The sequence below is a fragment of the Neomonachus schauinslandi genome, chromosome 5 (assembly GCF_002201575.2).
Source record: "Neomonachus schauinslandi chromosome 5, ASM220157v2, whole genome shotgun sequence".
In the NCBI taxonomy this organism is placed as follows: Eukaryota; Metazoa; Chordata; class Mammalia; order Carnivora; family Phocidae; genus Neomonachus; species Neomonachus schauinslandi.
In genome coordinates this window covers 39,495,872-39,510,590 of record NC_058407.1, presented here as the reverse complement: position 1 = coordinate 39,510,590, position 14,719 = coordinate 39,495,872, and the positions used below count along the sequence as shown (strand labels likewise).

The following is a 14,719-nucleotide window of genomic DNA, read 5'->3' as shown; positions in this document are numbered from 1 at the left end:
GATATCATCACCTTAAGGAAATTGTGTTATGGAAAAAATGAAATTCAGAATTACGATTCAGAGGCCTTATCAGTTAGCTGATGATCAAGAAGCAGCTGGTATTATAAAATGATGAAATTTCTATTAAATTTTTTTCCAGCGTAAGAATTCAAATCATTTTTAGTTTTGGATACTATCATATGCCTAGAGGATGTGCTACATGGTCTTTATGAATGTTGTCTTTCTTTCATAGCCAGAACTCGTGTGTTAGGTCTCCTAGTGTGGAGTTTGACATGTACCTGCCCCTAGGAAAGTAAATGACCTGCTTGTTTGTTTTATGTAACTGAAATGATATTTCTACCAATTAAAAACTGATATTGCTACTTGGCCAGTTGAGGTTCTGCATGTCACTCAGTGAGCAATCCTAAGCTGAAGGTTACAGAGTTGCCATGGGCAATGGATCTGTTTTAAGGAAAACTGGGTTCTAATTTCCCTACAGGAATTTCAGCCCTGTTTATGCTTCTCTACATACTCCCTCTTTCATACTTACTACATTTTAACATTATATAAGATTTACTTATTTATTAGTATTTAATGTTCTATATTATGTATTACACATTATTTCATTCTTGAATGTTAGTGACTCAGGGACACAGAGATTTGTTTTGCCCACCAAAGTATCCCACTGTATAGAACAGTGCCTAAAATATATGAGTTATTAAAATATATATATTGAGTGAATTGAAGCATGAATGGAACCAGAGACTCCCCTAATGTCACCTGTTTAGTTAATAAAGATAATGGAAGACTGCTATAATCCATTACAAATAGGAGCAGATCTCACAAGAATATTCTGCATCATCCTTACAAGTTGAAACAAATAAAACAAACATAGTCAAGGTTCTGGCTAAAGGCAAAAGTAATAATGAGTTGATAATAGGGTTAAAAAGTCATAAATACTATGACCCCAAGACAGAAGAGGACTACGACTGCACAAAGTAAGGGTATTGTCTCTGCTTGCATTTTTCCTTCTTTTCTCTCTTTCTTCCACTAGCATTTGTAGATCATTTTTATTGAGATGGGATAATAATAGACTTAAGGAAATAAAAGGTGTCACCTAGAAGTCTTGGACTTAGAAACCTAGACTCTTGGGGCTGTCTACGGTAACTGATGAGATTTTGGATTGTTTGCTTTTCTGGAGAGAACTGGGTATGTTTGCAATTTTAAGGTTGGTTATGTTATGGGGAAGTATTATTTTTAGAGATGTAGTTTAGGTAGAAAGATATATGAGGAAATCAAGTAACCAATAGAGAAATTTTGTTAACATTTCATGGTTTGAGCAATCAACATTGAACTCTCCTTCTGGTCAAAGAGGAAACAACACGTATTTTTTCCACTTCTCCCTATGGAAACAGAGAGATGATACTTATCAGCAGTAAGGGTATATGAAAGTACCTAAAGTTCAGCCTTGGATGTTTTATCTGAAATGAATGATGTAAAGAAATAAGATGGTTGACATTTATTAAAGTTAGCTTTGACTGTGACCATACATAGAAATACCCTATGTATTTTATTTAGTAAGTACACATATATAGGTCTTATTATGTGCCAAGTCCAGCTCTAAGTGTTTTACAAATACTAACCCATTTAGGAAATTCATTAGTCATTGGTGCTCTTTGCCAAATATTCTGGGTTCAGTAAGATTGCACTCCCTGATGTCTTTCTGATATAACCAAGTGACCAGTTTTGGCTAGTGAGTTGTAAGTAGAAAGGATATGTGTCACGTTTAGGCCTACCAACTAGTTACCAATATGATACCCTCCAGCCCTCTCTTAATGGCCATTTACAATGCTCCAGAGAATATCTCTTCCTTCAGCCTGGATATAGAAGTCTGGATGACAAAAACATGGAGCTGTCACCTAGCCAACCCATAAATGAACATGTTCCATGAGCATAAAATGAATCTTTGTTTTTAAGTTAGTGAGATTTGGAGGAGTTATTTGTTATCAGAGCATAGCTTTCCCTAGCCTAATACCAACCCTTATGATTAGGTACTGTTATTCCTATTTACAGAGAAAACTGAGCCACAGAGAGGTTAAGTAACTTAAACAAGCTGGAAGTAGGAAGCAGCAGAGCCAGAATTCAAACTCAGGCTGGCTTCAGAGGCTATACTCCAACTGATAGGCTATGCTGCCCCCATAGACTGTCATTTATAAAGGATAACTTCTGTTCTTTCTGATTTTTGGAATTCCAGACTTTGTTACTGTAGATCTTCCAAAATTCTCCATTAGCTACCCATTATTAGTGCAGGCCCTCCAATAAGTTTAACTTTTTTTTTTTTAATAGCCAAAGTCATTTTGGTGCTTATAAGCCAGAACCCGGAAAGAAATATATGTGTGTGTTTATCTTAAAAGCAACAGGGATTTACTGAAGGAGTTTAAGCAAAGGAATTTCATGACCCAATTGTATTTAAAATAAGCCAGATGACATTTATATATATGTCACAATTAATTAAATGTATATTAAAACAAATTGATTAAAAATAACAATGTTGATAGGATATCTCAAAGTTTCCAACAAACTGAGTTATAAATCTCAGAGAATTTTAAATAATTGGAAAACATAACATAGTAATATTCTCATTGTAATGCTAACCTCAAATCCCAACTCAGACACAGTATACTCTTTCCAGTCCTTAGAAATGGCTTCTATAAAGGTATGACTAAGGAAATATATTCTGAAAGTCCCACAGAGCTACTTTTCTATTCACTATTGATTTTAAAGTGTTTTCAAAACTTCTGGTTAAACATTTGGAATTCTATTTTAAAGGTAACAAAAGAAGCTCTGAAAAACTAAGGCTGGATTTAACATTTAATAGAACTGCCAATTGCTTTTCAATTTGGTAGCTGAAAAAAATCTTTAGACAGTGAATTGAAAGTTTTTATGCCTATCATTGAATAGTGGCATTTATTTCCAGAATGTCTAAGGTAGAAATATGTAATCAGGCGGAGGCCTAAGAAAATTTTTGTTTACAGTGGCTCATACTCAATACCTATCTCCTAGAAGTGAGACAATACATGTTGCCAACTTTTGTCTTTCATTGTTTCCATAATTGCCAGACTCGTTAAGTCAGATTTAAAAAAAATGAAAATAATCAAAACAAAATCATAATTTCACCCATTACACTTGAAAATTGCAGAGAAAGTTCTCTATTGTCTATATTGTGCCCTTCCTAGAGAATAAAAGTCTAGATGTTACCACACAAAACCAACAATAATTTTTAGTTTTTAGGGTTCCTAAGATAAAACTAATAAATACAAAGAACATAAATTTCATTTAGGCCATATAAAAGAGAAGCTATGCTTATAAAGCTCTTTTTTTGTCTTTTTTATAGAAGAGTTGGATATATCCATGTGTGCATGTTTATTTTGATTTGCTATTATGGGCTTTTTTTTTTTTACAGTTATTCCAATTGCAATGACTTCTTTCTATGTGAATAGAGAATATTAATAAATTTAGGGCCATTGTTCCTACAAGATTTGCCAGAGATCAACGCGTTCTTTTCATAAAACTACATTTGCGTATTTGCACTTAGGAAGAATGAATTAACATATGCAAATCCTATGGCTTTTTTGGGGTTTTTTTTGGTAGATCTTGCTGCATGACCCTATTGACTTATTCTACTTAGAGTGAGGTTTGTCCATTTGTTTAAGGTCTAATAAGATGCTAAGCAACTAAGCAAGGACCTATGCTTAGCAAGTACTGTTGGGAATAAAAACCAGGGATACAGTGAATAAATTTTTGTCATTAACATTGCCTAGTCGTGGTATAAATTTTTATCATAAGCTTTCTCCAGTGATAAAGAAGAATGGTCAAGAATTTGCCTGCTGAGGTAAAACTGTAGGCTAGAGATGACCTTCTTTTGCCCCAGCATGAGCAGGCCTGGCAGTTTATATGCCCAGGACCACTGAGACCTTGAAAACATCAACTATTAGAAAGGGGACTGAAAGCAGTCATGAGATGGTATGGTCTGGATATTACTTTTAGTAGAATATTAATGGGCATGGCCTGACTCAGAAAGCAGAGTCCTCTCAAGTGTGGAGACCCTAAAACAATGAATTGACAGTGTCTATTTAGAATCCAGTACAAAACACCTAAAATAGGAACTAAGATGATTTTACTATTTGTGTACTATATTTCTCCAATAGTGAATATAAAGAAACAGAGCTTTGATGTTTGTGCTGGGAATTTGACCATTATTAATCTCCTCATCTGTCTAAATACTTACTATGTGATTATTACATGGACAAGAATGTAACAATGAAAGGAATAAGCATTAATTCCAAATTAAGGTTATCACTGAAGTCTGTCAATTGCACATTTTCTTAGTCCCTTAAAAGAGGAAAGAATAGTCCTTATAATTATATTATTTATTTACCTGAAAGGAACAGGAAGAACTAAACATATGGTTTAGAATCACAATTAGATGGTTCCTTGCAGTGAGCTCAGTAATCCATGATAATTTGATACAAACTGACATTTGGGTAAAACTGTGACAAGGATAAAAGCCAACTTTCTTTGGGAAATAAGTGAATAATCTCCTACAATCTGGAAACTGGGAAAAAATAGGAAGTACGGGCTAAAATTTAGATTTGTAGCTGAATATAAGCTCATAAGTGATATAGCACTTTCCTTCCTCCAGATTTTCAGCAGGACTGTAATTCACAGTAGCCCTTTAGATCCCTTTCTTTTTGCCTTACGCATTTGTTTATTTTTCTTCAAAATGTCCCCAGTGACTGCGGACATTTTTCTTAACAGGTGATTTTTCAATGAAGTGTCATTTTGGCTTTGTGAGTATCCTTAGTGGCATGTACCAAATGACTCATTTCATTTGTGACCAGAGCCAAATTCAAATTTAATTTTCCAGAGGGGACAAGTTAATGTATAACCTATTGTGCCACCTGGCATCCTAAATTAAATTTCCTGAACTGTTTTTACTGAGAACAGAATCAGGTATAGGTTTTGTAAAGGCATTTTCAACTGTCAGCTGTGCCTTCAGTCACTTTTATAGTTATATAATTAATCCATTTGTTATAATTAATAAATAATAAATACCCAGGATTCTAAATTTTGAAAATGACAACTGGATCATTTAGTTCTATGGAACTACAATGGCATATACTCTAAGCATTAGTGAAATATGCAAACCTCTCACCTGAACTGCCATTATAAATCATATACTAGATGTTGTGCATCATGAATCCTATCATAGAGTGAAATGTTCATTAGAGTCAAACCCAAACCAGTTTAATTCCAAAGCTCATATTCTTTCTACCACATAATGATAGAGTTATAGGTGTTTTGTTGCATTTTATGAAAAGGGTGAACATTATGAAGTTAAACATTGAAAAAAGAGTTTTCAGACTACTTCAAAATGGTGTCTAGATACAAAGTCCTAATAACTTATATATTTAAAAAAAAACAACAACCTGAGGCTGTGTATATCCAGAGTTCTGAGTTATTATTAAGGCCACTTGCTGTACTGAGTAGCCTGTCATGTTACTAAAACACTATAATTATAACACAATATGTGTCCTATAACTTATCAATTTACATCCTAGCAGCCATTTGCTCATTCATGTCCAAATACTCAAGATTGCTCTATATGTTTGGCTAAACCCAAATAAGCCATTTTAAATAGTAAACAAAACACTTTACACTGCTTTGTTTTTTAAAAAATAAATAAGATATAAATTCATGAAGGAAATTATATTTTCTTCTTTATTCTTATTTCAGAAACAGTTACTCCCTTTCTTATTCTTAATCAGTAGTTAAGACTACAGATCCTGAATCAGAGCAAATCTCAGGTCCACCACCTCTCGGCTGGACAACTGTGGGAAGTAGTATGACCTCTCTGAGTTCTATCTAGACAGTGGGGATGACAATGATGATAATAACAAGAAGTAGAACACTGACCTCTTTTAGTAATTATGAGAATTAAACAATTTTATTTCTGTAAAGAACTTTAGGCTCTCTGCTCCTCCCCAAATAACAGACAACTGCATCTTCCGGTGTAGTGCCAGAGACACATGGTGAAGGTCAGAGTAAATGGATTTGGCCATATTGGGCACCTGGTCACCAGGGCTGCTTTTATCTCTGGCAAAGTGTATATTGTCATTAATGACCCCTTCATTGACCTCAACTAGATGGTCTACATGTTCCAGTATGATTCCTCCCACAGCAAAGTCAACAGCACTGTCAACAGCACAGTCAAGGCTGAGAATGGGAAATTTGTTATTAAGGGAAAGCCCATCTCCATCTTCCAGGAGCAAGAATCCCACCAACATCAAATGGTGTGATGTTAGTGTTGAGTATGTTGTAGAGTCCACTGGGGTCTTAGCACCATGAAGAAAGCTGGGGCTCACTTGAAGGGTGGGGCCAAGAGGGTCATCATCTCTGCTCTTTCTGTTGATGCCATGTTAGTGATGGGCATGAACTACAAGAAGTATGACAACTCCCTCAAGGTTGTCAGCAATGACTTCTGCATCACCAACTGCTTGGCCCCTCTGGCTAAGGTCATCCCTGACAGCTTTGGCATTGTGGAGGGACTCATGACCACAGTCCAGGCCATCACTGCCACCCAGAAGACCATGGATGGCCCCTCTGGGAAGCTGTGGAGTGGTGGCCAAGGGGCTGCCCAGGACATCATCCCTGCACTGCCACAGCTGTAGGCAAGGTCATCCCTGAGCTGAATGGGAAGCTCACTGACATGGCCTTCCATGTCCCCACCCCCAATGTGTCAGTTGTGGATCTGACCTGCTGCCTGGAGAAAGCTGCCAAATATGATGACATCAAGAAGGTAGTGAAGCAGGCATTGGACGACCCCCTCAAAGGCATCCTGGGCTACACTGAGGACCAGGTTGTCTCCTGTGACTTTCACAGTGACACCCATTCTTTTATCTTCAATGCTGGGGCTGGCATTGCTCTCAATGACCACTTTGTCAAGCTTATTTCTTGGTATGGCAACGAGTTTGGTCCACATGACCTCCAAGGAGTAAGAGGCCCTGGACCACCAGCCCCAGAGAGAGCAGGAGGAAGAGAGAGGCCCTCAGCTTCTGGGGAGTCCTTGCCCCAACTCATCCCCTAACACACTGAGAATCTCATGACCTCTACACAGTTTCCATCCCAGACCCCCTGAAGAAGGGGAGGGGCTTGGGGAGCCTTAGCTTGTCATGTGTCATCAATAAAGTATACTGAACCCCCCCCAAAAACAAACTTCAAACAATACTTACACATAGTGAGTGCTCAAAAAACATCATGTACTACTATTAGTAAAGTCTTCATATTTATAGTGCCTTTGCATGATCACTGATCTATCTGTAATACTCAGTCCTCACTCACTACTATATTTTTTTCCTTTTCTTCCTTTTTGCCTCAATTCTTGTGGCCATAGTTGGTAAATAATAATTGCAAAATATTTAGAAATAAAATATGTGATGTCTTTCCATCTAAGCACATGTGCTATAAATATTTTGGAATGCTTTTCCTCAGTCCCCACCAAGTATACATATATACACTGTTATCATGTTATATATACAATTCTAAGTCTTGCTTTATTCACCTAATGTTAAAAATTTTTTTAAAAATCTCTTCATTACAAAAATGGCTTAAGCTATAAATGTATAATAGGTTTTAATGGTTTAAGCTATGAATTTACACTAGGTTATTCAACAATCTTCCCATTGTGAATCAGTTAATTTACTTCTCTTTTTCTTTTTCTTCTTTTTTAAATCATGATAGCTAATGCTATGATTCATTCACTCACCAAGTTAGAATATTTTCTGGCTAGATGATAAGGAACAAAAAGGACAAACAGCCCTACCTTCGTGGAACTAATGTTCTAGCTGATGAAAGAGCAATACACAGATGACCTCTCTATACATATAAAGGAATGGCATGTGCTATAAAGAACATAAAGGTAAGATATGGGTATACATGGTAATGGGGAGTCTCTCTTGTAGAAAAGCTGAATTGGAAAGCCTCTCTGAGGAAAAGATATTTGAGCATTAATGATTAAGTCATAAAAATTCTGGTGTGTAAAACTTCTTACTGCAAATCTTTTTGAGTATTTCTATTTTTATGTGGATGAAAATCAATAAATGTAAGAAATGTACATAATTTCATGTCATATCCTAAAGTCACTCCTCAGCAAGCACTGAGCATAAAAAAATCTAACATTATACCTCATTAACAATAGCAATATAAACATACTCAACTCAGTGGTTCCCATATGAGAGGTTCAAAATATGGCTCAGAGAGTTCCATGAGTACTCAGGCCAATTTCCTTACCTGGTCGGTTAGAGGTCATAGATCTGAAAACCAACTTTGGTTTTATATTTGCCAGCAAAATCCTCGCCTGTCTATAAAGGAAAATGTAATCAACATCCGTGAATATGATTTGAACAGGTTCATCTCTTTGGGTTCAAGTTTATTGGCAGCAGTATACCTACTTATCTTTATACTTAGAAAACAATCCAAAATCTCCTGTGGAATCCCAGTAGGCAGAAACCTGCTATATTCAGCAATATGTAACATGCAAAAGGTTTCTGACAGTCAGTGCGTATTGGAGATTGCCTTTGCTTAGAACTTTATATAATCACTTACAGTCAGCCTTCCTGGAGAAGTTCCCACATTCAGCACTATAGCCCTTTGATCATAATGCAATAGGACAAATGTCAGGAAATACATTCCCATAAAGTGAAATAAATCTTGTTTTTTAACCCAGAAATGACTATAAACATTACCTTCATGGAAATTTCTCTCATATGCATATTTTCAGCTTCTGCAAGAACACTGAATGACAATTAAGTAGTGGTGTTTTAATTGAGGACAAGATTAAACCTTACTTACCAGATTCTCACATAGTGCAAGCTGATCATTTTGGTCTGTATGCTATAGTCAAGACATGACACATTGACCTCAAAGCATTCGAGAATTGTTTAATTTTCTTTGACTAAAAGAAAAAATGAAATGGATTTTAGTAAATTGTCTTGAGAAAGAACTATACAGTATTTATCCTTTTGTAGTATGCTTATATATTTAGAAATAGCATTTTTCCTTTCCTTTTCCTTTTGTAATATAACACTGTAGGTTTCTACCTCATATAGATGGGAAGTTGCAGAGCTTAAAAAACCTAAACAAAGACTTAGGTATAAGTACAAGCCTCATTAGATTCAAGAGTAGGAAATAGTGATTAAGAAAGATAAAAAGCAATGAGATGAGAACGGACCTAGAAACTATAGAGAATTATGTTCACATCAGGCACGTAAGGGTCAGAAGTACCATGACAGGAGAAAGCAGAGCAGAAAAAGAAACTTAAACCATGAATAGAAATTAAGAGGCAAGAGGGAAGGAAGAGAAAATAAATGTCAGCAGAGAGGATTATGTCAGACCCCCCCCCCCCCAAAAAAATGTCAGAAAGGGCAGAGAGGGGAAGTAAAAGATCTAGAAAAGAGGCAAAAGACCCAAAGTCAGGGTTCTTTTGACTGAAAATTACACAATCTCACTACAACTATGTTGCAATTAAGAAAATATCTCAAGGATACATAAGTTTCTCAGAGAATGCAAGATCTAAAAGTTCAACCAGATCTTTTCAAGGGCTAGCACCAGGAACTAGAAAGCTGACAGTTTCAAGGATTCTTTTTCTTCCACTCCTCCCACTGACTCCTGGTTGGAAGTTAGGTTTTTCTAATGTCTGTCTTTCTTTGCTAGTTACTTATCTACTTATTACAATCAACATTAAAGAGTGCTAGGATTTCTGTATTTTAATCCAAAATTATCAAAGAAGATTGTCCAATCCAGTCAGGTTCAAGGATCCTTGGTATAATTGCTTCAGTCATCCTTCATGAGGGAGTGATAATTAAATTGAGATGAGTTAGTCTTCCACCTGTGGGAAAGTTCTCAGGGAAGGAAGTCCTGGAATAGGTAGGAAAGTTTAAAGATAGCAACTTCTTAGAAGTGAAGAAGATAAATTAAAGGAGTAATGGGAAAAGAATGCCTGCAGTCAGTAAAGTAAAGGGAGTTTTGAAGAAAAACAAACAGGAGAGAATGGGAGAGACGGAATATGTTAAAGAGGGATCAACACAATTATAACCACAGTGCTTCCAACTGACATCTATGTTTGTGAAAACTACCTAAAGCCACAGAAACTGATTATCAGCTCTACGTTTTTAGGAAAAATGGAATGCCTACTTATGAATTCACATAACTTAGTCTTCCACAACTGACATATTGAGGGCAAGGATTGACTTTTTTTTTCTGATTGTGGTGAGAAAATTAAGAGGGGATCTAGCTTCTTAATAGATGTTTACATGTACAATACAGTATGACTAACTATAGGCAAAATGTTGTATAGCAGTTCTCTAGAACATATTTGTCTTGAATAACAAACTAGATACCCTTTGGTTAGCACCTCCCCAGTTATCCCTCCCTTCAGCCCCTGGCAACCATTCTTGCCTCTGCTTCTATGAGTGACTATTTTAGATATCTGATAGAAGTGGAATCAGTGTTTGTCTTTTTTGCGACTGGCTTATTTCACTTAGGATAATGTCTTTAACTTTCATTCATGTTGTCACATATTTCAGGATTTCTTTCTTTTTTAAGGTGGATGATAATTCTTTATGGGTATATATCGCATTGTCTTTATCTGTTCATCTATTGATGGACATTTAGGTTGTTTCCACATGTTGGCTATTGTTAGTGCTGCAGTGAACATGGGAGTGCTAATATATCTTCAAGATCCCAATTTCAATTATTTTAGTTAAATACTCAGAAGTGGGATTGCTGAATCATACAGTGGTTATATTTTTAGTTTTTTAAGGAACTTTCATACTGTTTTCCATTGAAGCTGTACCATTTTGAATTCTCAACAACAGTGAAGGAAGACTCCAATTTCTCCACATCCTCACCAATACTTTTTGGTTTCTGTCTCTTTGATAATAGGCATCCCAACAGGTGTGAGGTAATATCTCATTGTGGTTTTTTTTTTTTTTTTTTTTTTAAAGATTTTATTTATTTATTCATGAGAGACAGAGAGAGAGGCAGAGGGAGAAGCAGGCTCCCAAGGAGCAGGGAGTCCGATGTGGGACTCGATCCCAGGACCCTGGGATCATGACCTGAGCCGAAGGCAGACGCTTAACCATCTGAGCCACCCAGGTGCCCTCATTGTGGTTTTGATTTGCAGTTCCTAGATAGTTAGTGATGATGAGCATCTTTTCATATATTTGTTGGTTGTTTACATATCTTTGGAGAAATGTCTAGTTCAGTCCTTAGTTTTTTTTTAAAAAAAAATCAGGTTATTGGTGGGCATGTTTTGTTACTGAGTTGTAGAAATTCATTATATATTTTATTTTTTTTTAATTTTAAAGATTTTTATTTATTTATTTGACAGAGAGAGACACAGAGAGAGAGAGAAACAAGCAGGGAGAGTGGGAGATGGAGAAGGAGGCCTCCCTGGAGCAGGGAGCCCGATGCGGAGCTCGATCCCAGGACCCTGGGATCATGACCTGAGCTGAAGGCAGACGCTTAATGACTGAGCCACCCAGGCGCCCCTCATTATATATTTTAGCTATTAATCCCTCACTAGATACCTGGTTTATATCAAATATTTGTCCCATTCCATAGATTCCCTTTTTGTTTAGTTGATTTTTTCATTGCTTTGCAGAAGCCTAGTTGATGTAGCCTCACTCGTTTATTTTTGTATTTGTTGCCTATAATTTTGGTGACATAACAAAAAAAATATTGCCAAGACCAATGTCAATCTTTTTCTCTATGATTTCTTCTTGGAGTTCTACAGTTTCAGGTCTTACATTTAAGTCTTTAATTTTGAGTTGATTTATGTGTAGGGTATACGGTATGGCTCCAATTTTATTCTTTTGAATGTGGCTGTCTAGTTTTCCCAACATCATTTATTGAAGAGGCCATCTTTTCTCTATTTCGTATTTTTGGCACTGTTGTTGAAGATCAGTTAACCATATATGTGTGGATTTATTTCTCTATTATGTTCCATTGGTCTATACATATGTTCTTTTGTCAGTACCATCGTATTTGACTACTGTAGCTTTGTAATAAAATCCGAAATCAGAAAGTGCAATGCCTCCAGCTTTGTTCTATTTTCTCAGGTTTGATTTGGACATTTGGATTCCTTTGTAGTCTCATATGAATTTAAGAATTGCCTTTTCGATTTCTGTAAAAAAATCTCACTGGGATTTTGATAGTTACTGCATTGAATCTATAGATCACTTTGATTACTATGGACATTTTAACAGAGTTAAGTCTTCCAAACCATCAACATGGGGTGTCTTTCCATTTGCTTGTGTTTTCTTAAATTTCTTTCATCAGTGTTTTGTAGTTTTTGGTGTATAAGTCTTTTACCTTCTTAGTTACGTCTACTTCTATTTGTTAAATTTTGATGGTATTGTAAATGATTGTGCTTTTTTCATTTCTTTTTCAGATTGTTGTTAGTGTGTGGGAACCCAACTGATTTTTGTATGTAGATTTTGTGTCCTGTAAATTTACTGAATGTATTTATTAGTTTTAACAGGTTTTTTTTTAAAGTCTTTAGGATTTTCAATGTATAAGATTATGTCATCTGCAAACAGGCAATTTTACTTAGGTCTTTCTGATTTGGATGTCTTTTATTTCCTCCTCTTACCTAAAAGTTCTGATAGAACTTTTAGTAAAATGTTGAATAGAAGTGGCTAGAATGGGCACCTTTGCCTTGTGCCTCATTTCAGAGGGGAAAAAAATTAAGTTTTCACCATTGAGTATGACACTGTTGCCTTTTCATATCTGGACCTTGTTATATTAAGGTAATTTCCTTCTATTCCTAGTCTGTCTAGAGTGTTCATGATGAAAGAGTGTGAATTTTATAAAACACCTTTTTTTCATCTATCAACAATATCATATGACTTTTATTCTTCTATTAAAGTTGATAGCTATACGTTGAACTATCCTTGCATCCAGGGGTAAATCCCACTTAGTCATGGTGTATGAAACTTTTAAAGTGCTATTGAATTGTTTGCTACAATTTTGTTAAAGATTTTTGCATCTATATTTATCAGAGATATTGACTTAAAGCTTTTATTTCTTGCAGCATCCTTATCTGTCTTTGATATCAAGATAATGCTGGCCTCAAATATGAGTTTGGATGTGTGTACCCTTCTTCAATTTTTTGGAAGTGTTTGAGAAAGATTAGCATTAATTCTTCTTTCAATGGTAAAATCCACCAGTTACATCATCTGATCCTGGGCTTTTCTTGTTGGGAAATATCTGAAAACTCAATCTCTTTATTACTTATAGGTCTGTTTCTATTTCTTCATGATTAAGTCTTGATAAATTGTATTTTTATAGGTATTTATCCATTTCTTCTAATTTTTCCAGTTTGCTGTCATATAATTATTCATAGTAGGCTCTTACCCTTTTTATTTCCGTGACATCAGCTGTAAAGTCTCCTCTTTCATTTATAATTTTTATTTGAGTCCTCTTTTTTCCTTAGGTAATCTACAGCTTGTCAGTTTTATCTTTTTAAAAAATCAATTCGTTTATTGATTTTTTTCTATTTTGTTTCTATTCTCTATTTTGCTTATTTGCTCTGATCTTTATTAATTCCTTCCTTCTGCTAATTTTGGCCTTAGTTTAGTCCTTTTTTTTTTTTTCCTAGTTCCCTGAGGTGTAAATTTAGGTTGTTTATGTAAGATCTTTGTTCTTATCTCATCTTTTTCCTTTCTTTTTTTTAATGTTTATTATGAAAAACTCCTCTTAGTACTACTTTTGCTGCATCCCATAAGTTTTGATAGGTTATGTTTTTATTTCCATTTTCTCAAGATATTTTCTAATTTCCCTTTGATTTCTTCTGTGACCCATTTGTTCAAAATACTTTATTTTCAAATTTTTCTATTTTCCATTTTTCCTTCTGCTTTTGATTCCTAGTTTCATTCCATTGTGTTTGGAAAAGGTACTTGTTGTTGTTGCAATTTTTAAAAAATTTGATAAGACTTGTTTTGTGAGAAACATGCAATCTATCCTAGAGAATATTCCATGTGTGTTTGAGATTATTATTCTGCTGCTTATTTTGTATATGTCTGTTAAGTCCATTTGGTCTATAGTGTTCAAGTCTGCTGTTTCTCTATTGATGTTCTATTTGGTTGTTCTATCCATTATTGAAAGTGTAGCATTGATTTCTCCTACTATTACTATATTGCTGCCTATTTCTCCCTTCAATTCAATCAATATGTTTTCAGTCTGTATGTTTTCTTTATATATTTAGGTGTTCTGATAGTGGGTACTTACATATTTATAATTGTTATATCTTCCTGTTGAATTGACTCATCATTATTTAATATGCTTCTTTGTCTCTTGTGACAATTTTTGACTTAAAGTCTATTTTGTGTGATGTAAGTATAGCCACTCCTGCTTTTTTTTTGTTTACTATTTTCATAGAAGGTTCTTTTCTATCCTTTCATCTTCAGCTTATGTGTGTTCATAAGTCTACAATGAGACTCTTGTAGCTAGCATATAGTTGGATTTTTTTAATCCATCCAGTCACTTTTGATTGCTTTTGATTGGACAGCTTACTCCATTTACATTTAAGGTAATTATTGATAGGAAAGTAAATAGATTTAAAATCAGTTTTGTTAATTGCTCTGTTTGTCTTGTAGTTCATTTGTCACTCTATTCCTCT

At 35.1% G+C, this 14,719-nt stretch overlaps 1 pseudogene across 1 annotated transcript; it reads left to right on the top strand.

The window, feature by feature from the left end:
- Positions 1-6,185: 6,185 nt before the first annotated feature.
- On the top strand, positions 6,186-7,126 carry LOC110570491 (annotated as a pseudogene). The gene has a single exon (XR_006540068.1). The product of XR_006540068.1 is annotated as a glyceraldehyde-3-phosphate dehydrogenase-like (transcript).
- Positions 7,127-14,719: the final 7,593 nt, after the last annotated feature.